The 10,136-nt window shown below is 43.4% G+C and overlaps 1 pseudogene; it reads right to left on the bottom strand.

Annotated features, from left to right (window-relative positions):
* Positions 1–284: 284 nt before the first annotated feature.
* On the bottom strand, positions 285–8,970 carry LOC147709844 (uncharacterized; annotated as a pseudogene).
* Between the last annotated feature and the right edge of the window lie 1,166 nt (positions 8,971–10,136).

Raw genomic sequence — 10,136 nt, 5'->3', positions numbered from 1 at the left:
GGACCAGAGAAAAACAGGTAATCACAGTTTTATCTACTTGTGAGTCCAATTGCAGATTACTGTCTAGCAGTACTCCAAAATTGCCGACTGTTTTAACAGGCCATGGAGGGTTATTATCAGAACCTGGCCAGAACTCTGCTGGCAGCGGGCAAGGGATTTTACTTGTAGTGCTGCAAAGTATTTTAGTCTTGTCCCCATTACATTGTAATGAGTTATCCCTGAGTCAGCCTGCTGTTTCTTGCATGCAGCTATGGAATTTCTCCAGAGGAACTGCATCATTTCCCTCAAGGGAAAAGACGAGTGTACACTGGTCTCTCTGTGTGAGCCCTCTGGTGCTTCATGAGATTGGATCCCACAATGAACCTCCGCCCACAGTTGCTGCCGGCATACAGCTTCTCCCCGGTGTGGATCCTGTGATAAATGACCAGGTCAGACCTCTGGCTGAAGCCCTTCCCGCATGCAGTACATCGGTATAGCCCCTCGCCGGTGTGATTTTTATTATGCTGCACAACATGTGACCGTTGACTAAAGCTTTTTTGGCACATAGTGCATTTATATGAACGCTCATGAGTGCGGCCTTATGAAGAAATCTTTTCTCACATTCAGTGCACTTGTACGGTCTTCCACCATTTTGTTTTCTATGGCTAGGTGAAAAAGCAGAGGTCAGATGCAGGCTTTTTTCCCGAACAGTACATGTATATGCTTTCTCAAGTGTGCGTACCTGTTGGTGAATTCCATGGGGAGAGCGCTGATTAAGGCGGTTGTCCAGATGTTCACTACATCTATATGGGATTCCTCTTTTGTCAATAAGTCGGTGTTGTCTGACGTATGATCCGTTACTGAGGCTGCCATTTTCTTGTTGAGTAGCTCTGTAGGTTGCCATGTATGCACGGATTTGCTGGTGTAGGCGAGATGAAGAAGACGGGTTAATACGGTCATTCTCATGTTCTGCAGGTTCCCCTCGGTGCACTTGTAGGGGTATTTCAGGAGCACCGTTATGATTGTTGCTTCTGTTCAGAGGCTCTGCTCGTTTCCGTGAAGCTCCACCAGTAAAGACTCTATCATGCAATACAAGAGGTGAAATGCTGCTGCTCTCACAATCTGTGCACTGATATACAGGGCCCTTTCCTTTCTCTTGGCACGATTCTTCATCCTAATAGTAGAATCAGCATTTGGGGTATCATTACCTTCCACGCACAAGCCTGTTTACTGAACAGTAGGATTTCTGTGACTGACAGTGGAATGTTCTGTAAACCAGGCACTCTCCCCATGGAAGGCATGAGCCTCAAGTATCCTATGACTCTGCACTCTTGAGTGCCTGCTGTGGTTACCACTAGCAGTGCTGCCTCCACCGTGTGGCATCGGTCCTTTAGCTCATGCCTTCTGTTTGCTACTTGGGGCCGCTGTATGTTACCATGCCATGGATAAAGGCTTTGCCCTGTACGAATAGTCAGGAGTCACATCGACCCATTCTGTCTTTGGCCTCTTCGGGGATCTTCCACGAATGGCCATAGATTTCCTTTGGACTCCTCGAAGAGCCCCCTCTGATCATGAATAACAACACTCCTCCTATGACGTCTGACCCTTGTGCTTCCATCACTGGGCTCATCAGCTGCTGAACAAAGGTGAGATTGGAACTGTCATTCACATCCCATTACAGGAACCAAATTATAGACACTACATAAGTAGTACAGAAAGAGGAGATGGTCAGATGAACCCACGGAAAAAGGTACTAAGAATTTAGTCGAGAGGGTGCAGAGAAAGAGTAAAAGAAAAGTGCGAAAGATTGTGTTTGCACCTTTACATCTATCATACTCTTATCAAAGCATAACAAATTATATGTTTACTCTCAATCATAACTTTACAATTAAGGTGGTTTCATTGAAAGTAAAACTTACATGGGAGATGCATACATTCATTATATAAGTGAAAGTGATAAGTGCCGCCCGCCATATATTCTAAGATATTGTAGTTTGCAGAGGAGTTCCATAACCATATAGAGGAACGAAGCCGAAGGCCGAGGTCCTTTGTAAGGTTATGGAACTCCGAGATGACTTGAAATATCCTTATCATGAACGCCAGGGAGGTGTTCATCCCATATAATACATAGGCACACCATCACTTTGCTCATAAAGCCCTTAATCTTTGGTACATAGCTCTTTCATATAAAAGAGTTATCAGGTTTGAAAACAATAATAATAAAAACAAAGTCTTTATTGCTAAATTAAACACATCAACAACCTGTTAGATATTTGTCGCAAACGGATATTAGAAACAGTTCAATACAAGTCTGCATTTAAACAAACAAATGCTGCAGTAGCTCAGAATATGTAGAAGCATGAAGAAACATGCCAGCTTTCCACGATTTAAGGAGTGCAAAAAATAAACATTTTCTTTGTCATTGTAAGTTAATAAAATAGAGCAGAAAAAAAGAAGAGCGAGGTTCTGCTTTGGCTGCTTTAAACAGCTGCTTCGATAATGCTCCGTGCCCTGACTTGCTTGGCTGCTAGCAGCAAGCATTGTGCTGTCAGAACCCGACTGTAATACCTTATAATAGTCAAGCTCAGACATCTTTTCTTCGTAATCCGCAACTCGGTGCGTCACACGTTGACAATTATACAGAAATTAGAGATGTGCATTATAGGTAACTATTGCCTTTTGACATGGTTACCCCTCACTTTTTGCCTGGTATCTGGTGCCCTTTGACTGAGAGTGTGCTGGGTTTCTGCTAACCAGGTCACCAGCACCAGTGTTGTTTCCCTAAACTGTAGGATTGTTCCCCATTTGGCGCCCCTTTAGGATCCTTGTAATTCCCTAGTAAGTGGTGCCCATGTTACCTAGGGCAGTGGACGAATTGTGCCACCCTATGGGACCCCTCACCAGGTCATTCAAACTGCCAATGCAGCCTGCGGGTCTTGGTATAGAGAATACTGGAGTCAACATGGCACACATCCTTGTGTGCCATGCCGGCCAGCACTACATGTGGTACAAGTAAGTCACGCCTATAGCAGGCCTTACAGCCCTAAGGGAGGGTGCATTATACCAATGCCAGGGCACATCTGCGAGAGTGGGTATGTCCCAGTGATATCTAAGTTCACCCTTAGATATTAACAGTGCACAGGGAAACCATTACGAGCACATGGCAGTGAGGGTAGCTGCAACTTGTTTTATCATACTGAAATGGCTAAAAAAGATGATTTGGATGCTGCCCAGCCCTCCTCAGAGTACCGTAGTCCAGGCCCTTGTCACTTCTAGACTGGACCACGGCAACATTCTCTATCTGGGGGCAAATAAGGATGTGACACGCAAGCTGCAGGTGGTTCAGAACTTCCCCGCAGACTGATTTGTCAGGTTTCCAGAACTGCCTCAATATCAGGCTGTCTGCGTGACATTCATTGGCTCAGGGTGGAGAGCCGAATTAAGTTCAAAGCCCTGAGCTATACGTTTGAAATCAGATCTGGAGTGGCCCCCAATACCTGCAGGCTCTGGTTCACCCTTACTTGCCTTCATGTTTGTTCTGTTCTGCCACTCAGGCAAAGTTCTCTGTTCCTAGAATTAGACTGTCATGCATTGGCGGTCGATCTTTTGCCTATTTAGGCCCCCCTTTATGGAAGTTCTGTAAATGTTAAAAAAAACTTGGCTGTTTAACCAATAATCCTCCCTTACTCTCTGTTCCTTCATATCTGGTGCCAGGAAACCCTTTTTGGGTAGCTGTTGCGCCTTACAAATTAAAATTAAAATTAAAGATACAAAAGCAAAAGTGGAAGGTGCACACAATTAGAGTCCAAAGGAAGGATAGTGTATTGTTTATCTTCTTCTTTATTTAACAGTTTTTTTCAAATACAGGCACAGCCAACGCGTTTCGTTCCATTAGCCTTGTGGAACTTCGTCAGGGCGAATTGATTCAGACCCACCTTGTGGATCACACAATAGCAGATTCTGGGTCTTCAAAGGCATGTAACCTTCGTATATTCAGAGAAGGTGTTCAAACCGGATACAAGTGGGTACGCCCAGTAGATGTTCTCATGCTATATCCCACAGTGTTCAGAGTAAAAAGGAACTAGGTATAAAGATAGTTCAAGGTGGGGTGGACATTCGCAGGGAATCTAATATTCGCAACCGTAATTTCTTGCTCTTCCCTCTAATGTCAGGCTCCAGTACGGGCATAAATTGAAGAAGAAGAGGCCACCGGTCCGTAGTAAAACTCGGTGTTCGTGGTAATAACCACTGAGCACCGAATTGATTCAATTTTGGGATTGGAATCTATTCAGACCCACCTTGTGGATCACACAATAGCAGATTCTGGGTCTTCAAAGGCATGTAACCTTCGTATATTCAGAGAAGGTGTTCAAAATTAAAATTAAAATTAAAATTAACATACCATAACATTAGATTGCCTGGACACTCATCATTATGAGTACCCCAGCTCCATGACAGCTTCAGTGAACCCCAAGGTGTTTGTTACCAAACAAGTGGTGTCAATAAGCCCACACTGATGACAGTGCTGGATTTATCAATAAATGCACACAGAGGGCACCTTAGGATGTGCCCACTGAAAACCTAACTACTAACTACTAGTGTGTTAACTGACTAGTCCCGACCATCCAGCCACCATAGACAGGCTTCTGACCTCCTGCGGTGATAGCCTTCACTCTCAGAGGACAGAAACAAAGCCCGTCTGGGTGGAAGTGTTCACACCTCCTCCAAGCAGGATGGACATTCCAGGGTGGGAAGCTTCAAAGGCCTACCACCTTTTTATGCAACCCGGGCCTCTCCAGATAGTGGAGGTACCCGGATCTATGATGTTACAACGCATTATTTTACAACGCATGCTGTAACATCGCAACTTTTACAACGCAGGTTCCATTACATCGGATGCCATTACAACGCAGGATATTACATAGCAGATGCTATTACAACGCATACCATTACATCGTAAGTATAGGTAAGTATAACTTTTAAAAAAAAATGAAATTAAGTTAATTTTATTAATTTTATTTTACTAATATAATTAAAATAATTGTAAAAATGTAATTACTATAATTTATTTAAATAAGTTTAATTTAATTTTAAATAGGAATTAATGTAATTTAATTAAATTAAATTAATATAATTTTATTAATTTAATTTAATAAATTTTATAATAGTAATTATTTAAATTTAATTAATTTAATTTAATTAATATAATTGAATTAATCTTAAAATTGTAATTAATTTGATTTAATAAATTTAATTAATTATAATTTATTTAATTATTTTAATTTAATTAAAGTCGTACTTTAAAAAAATAAACCCTAAAAATACCCCTGAACCCCAAAACCCAAACCCAGCCCTAAAACCTAAAAACACCCCTGTACCCCAAAACCTAAACCCAGCCCTAAAACCTAAAAACACCCCTGTACCCCAAAACCCAAACCCTGCCCTGAAACCTAAAAACACCCCTGTACCCCAAAACCCAAACCCTGCCCTAAAACCTAAAAACACCCCTGTACCCCAAAACCCAAACCCTGCCCTAAAACCTAAAAACACCCCTGTACCCCAAAACCCAAACCCTGCCATGAAACCTAAAAACACCCCTGTACGCCAAAACCCAAACCCTGCCCTAAAACCTAAAAACACCCCTGTACCCCAAAACCCAAACCCTGCCCTAAAACCTAAAAACACCCCTGTACCCCAAACCCTGCCCTGAAACCCAAAAACACCCCTTTACCCCAAAACCCAAACCCTGCCCTAAAACCTAAAAACACCCCTGTACCCCAAAACCCAAACCCTGCCCTAAAACCTAAAAACACCCCTGTGCCCCAAAACCCAAACCCTGCCCTAAAACCTAAAAACACCCCTATACCCCAAAACCCAACCCCTGCCCTAAAACCTAAAAATACCCCTGTACCCCAAAACCCAAACCCAGCCCTAAAACCTAAAAATACCCAAACACCCCAAAACATATACCTCAGTACCCCAAAACATATACTCCTATACTCATACTTATTTTAAAAATTACTTAAATTAATATATTTAATTTATAATATTAAAAAACATAAATAAATATATTTATTTATAATTAATATTAATTAAATTAATTAAATAAAATTAAATAAAATAAAAAAATATATATATACTTACCAATACTTACGATGTAATGGTATGCGTTGTAATAGCATCTGCTATGTAATATCCTGCGTTGTAATAACATCCGATGTAATGGAACCAGCGTTGTAAAAGCTGCGTTGTAACAGCATTACGACGTAAAAGTTGCGTTGTAACAGTAACGCACCGAGGTACCCACCCCCCTGACCTGACCCTACTTTCTGGCAGCAAGACAGGTGGGAAAATTAGTTAAGATTAGGATGCGTGCCCACGTTCTGCCAGCACCAACCCTAGGGCTGATGTAGACCCCACTTTTCAGATTCCTCCATGTTGTCTTGGAAGGAATTAGCATTCTAGGTTTAGGGTTATGTCCACTTCCCATGAGGAGTAATTATATGAGAGTGTAGAGACCCTAAAGGTAGGTAGGCATTTCGTACTATCTGTCACCCATAACACCCCTAAATTGAGTATTTAGATGGCACCCATGATCCCAGGAACACAGATTTAATGGATCAACAGTAGAGGCACGAAGAAGAGTCACTGCCTGCAGAGCTCTGCACCAGAACTTTAGACTAACACAAAACCCTGCCATCCTAAGCCCTCTCTTGACAATCGCAACAGAGTGACTCGTCCTGCAAGCTGGAGAACTACCAAAGCCTTGGGTAGCCACCCAGCCCTTCCACAAACACCGAATGTCTCCCTTGGAGTAGAGAAGCTACTCCCCTGCAATCCACAGGCATCAACAAGCAGCATCCAGTCCACCGGCTTGCACCATCCTCGGCCCGACTGACTCAGCAGACGACCAGGAGAAGATACTCATGCTCTGGAAGGTCAGATCGGATTACCCACCGTGTGTGAAGACACCAGGGCCCACCGTAGCTGTGCAACAACAACCCTCATGGTCCCTGATGCCCTACACTAAACACCAACCGTGAGTGTCGAGCCCGGATTCCCACTGCACCAGGACCACGCTTGAAGAGCATCTCCGCTGCCTTGATTTTGCCCCACCATCTTTATGCATTCAGAGCAGTCCAGCCAAACTACCCACTCTACACCCAAGCCTCCGGGACTGGGTCCCGATGTACTGGCTGTACCCCCATACTCCAAAGACCCCTTGCGAGCTGAGCCCCTGTTTGGAAGCCCTCAGAATTGCCCGTAGGTCCCCCTGTGCAGCCTTGTTAGGTGTCCCCCCTTCTTCATAGCGTACCACCTACCAGCCTCACCAGCACCCTGCTCCTGGTAGACCCTGGGTGGTTCCTGAAGAACTACTGGTAGTACTTGGAATCTTGACACACTACTACTCTGATCCCAGAAGGTGAATCCCTGAAACCGACTGTACCTACCTTTCTGCATATTTGACTTTTCCATTCATAGGATTGCATTGCGCATGAAAGCGCAGAGGTTTAAACGATTTACTTACCTGTGCATATTTTTATCGAAAACTGTACTTACCTTGAAACAAAGTTCTTGAGTTTGAAATATATATATAAAAATAAATCTTTTTCTAATTTGGTCTCAGATTTATTCTTTGAGTGTGTGCTTAGCACTACCCTCTGATAAGCGAAACTGCTCGGCCACACTACCACAAAAGAGAGCGTTAGTATCAACTACTTTACCTCCAGAAACCAATTGGGGACCCACTGGACTCTCAGCACAGTGTACTTCTTTTTAGTGTACTAGCGATGGGATCTCTAACTGTTTGCTGATATCACTTAGTCAATAAGTGACTACACGAGTAAATCTAAAAATTGCCATTACTTAAAAGTAAATATTTTCAATTTGTCCTTTATTTCCTAAATTCTTAAAATTAACTGTTAGGGCCTTGGTTAGGTACCTGAAGTTTAAAACGGTTTATGATTTAAAAACTTACTACAGTTTGGGCTAAGAAAACTTGTATTAGGATTTTTCTAGCTCCAAAAAGGTCCCAATATAATTACAATAATAGATACTACAGGGGTTGTGACTAAGCTGAGGTTCCGTGGATTCTGAACCCGTTTTATAAAGGTCATGGTTTTGTTACGAATTTGATAGTAGCGAACCGTAACTAGTGAGTGCAGCATGTACGAGTGATTTCGCCATGCTAGACTGATGGATTCACTACGTATTTAGAGATTTCGTTCTGAACCCTTGGGTTCCATTTTGTGTACGGCAGCCATTTTGTGGTTGCCCTCACATAGGCCGATGACTACGGGTGAACGAGTCTTTGGGTACACGGACACGTTAACTGACTCCGGAATGACCTGAGCGAACTGACCTCATTGCCTGAAGCTAACCTTGTTAAGCCAGTTCCTTGTCCGGTAGTTGATCGAAATTGAGATCAAAGAACAGGACATTGTTGAGTTTATTGCACCTGCACACACCCCTTATCCTGCTTCTCATCTGTTTCTGTTCCTTCTTTTATGGCTTATTTATGGTATGGGTTGTGGTCTTTTATTATGGGTTTGTCCGGCCTGTTCGAGAAAGAATGTTGGGCTTTCCTGTGTAATTGATGGTGGGCTGGACAACTGAAAAGTGGGTTTGTCGTCATGTGATACCTTTTGCAATGTTACCCGTGATTGGACAATTCGTAAATAATGGGTGTTTGTCTGGAATGTGATTTTTAGCATAAAAGACGATGTCTCGCAATAAGAAAATTGAGCAGTTTCTGACGAACCTACTTGTGTCTTACTTCGTAGATTTCTGTTCCTGGTTGCAGCCAATAAATTTGATCTTTGACGTCACAGAGAAGTATCCCGTGTCTCTGTATTCTAAGACAGGTGAACTCGAAGACTTTGGGCGTGCTCCTGGCGCCGCTGGGTTCTAAAACCCGGTTCTTCAAAGCAGCTCAACCTTAACCCTTACCTGCAGCTTACCTTTAAGCTGCAGGTAAGGGTTAAGGACCATCTGCAAAGGGTACAAAATAAAAACAGGCTCAAACCCTACCACTGTAACCCTTCAAAAGCGGTTGGCAAAGTATGAGCTGGCCCATCCTATACATGAGGCCACCGACCCTGAGAACCGCAGCGGAGTGAGTGAAAAAGAGGACCCGAAAATGCCTCAACTCGCAGGGAAGACACCATACCTTTACATCAAAAATTACCCAATGTGCCAAGGGTTGGACCTCTAGTGAGGGCTCAGGCCGTTCAAGGTACACTGAAGAACTCTCGGAAAAGGAGACTCTTTGTGAAAGATTGTCCCGAAGAATAGCCCTGGAGGACACAATACTGGCCATAGAATGGGAAAGGGCAGATTTGGGTTTGGGACCCACAAATGCTGGCAGCAACATTACCTAGGGACAGAAAGGAAACCTTTGAACCTAAAATCCCCAAAGGGATTGTTCCCAAGTATACTGAAGGTGATGACATCACAAAATGCTTCACAGCGTTCGAGAGAGCCTGTAGTGCAAGGATGGTCAGCCAGAAGTACTGGAAAGTGCAGGTAGAGACTCCTGACAATGACGGGAAAAGAAGCGGAGCCCCATGACCGCCTGAAGGCTATCCTGATTGAGGGCTCTGGACTCACCACTGGAGAATATAGCATCAGGTTCAGGGAGACTCGGAAAACCCTGGGTAGATTTTGAAGACTTTTCAGTGAAGGCACTAGGGGGCTGTTTGAAAGGTAACAAGGTGCATGACTATGATGAGCTGAATAATGCAATTATGAAAGAACACCTATTAAGTCATTTTTATCAAGAAAGGTTGCACCAGTACTTGATAGACCTAGGTACAATTTCTCCCCAAGAACTGGGAAAGAAGGCTGACTACTGGGTTAAGACTAGGGTGACAAAAAACACTGGTAAGGGGTTACTAAGCCTCCACAGGGAAGGAGGGTTAACATCCTAAGATTAAAAGTAGAGCCTTCTAAGGCCCCCAACATTCTGCTTGGGAGTGTGGGTCCAAGAATTCTTGACAAACAAAAACTGGGTACCAAGTTCAGAATTGGGTTCCCAAAAAGGCATGGTGTCAGAACTGTCAGAAGACTGGACACCGAACTGGAGCCCCTGCCTGTCCCAAAAAAATCCCCCATGTACTGCTCCAGTTAGCATTGGAATAGCACGTCTCCAGTTGGGA

The sequence above is a fragment of the Lissotriton vulgaris genome, chromosome 6 (genome assembly GCF_964263255.1).
Source record: "Lissotriton vulgaris chromosome 6, aLisVul1.2, whole genome shotgun sequence".
Classification (NCBI taxonomy): Eukaryota; Metazoa; Chordata; class Amphibia; order Caudata; family Salamandridae; genus Lissotriton; species Lissotriton vulgaris.
This window is presented reverse-complemented; position numbering and strand designations above follow the sequence as displayed.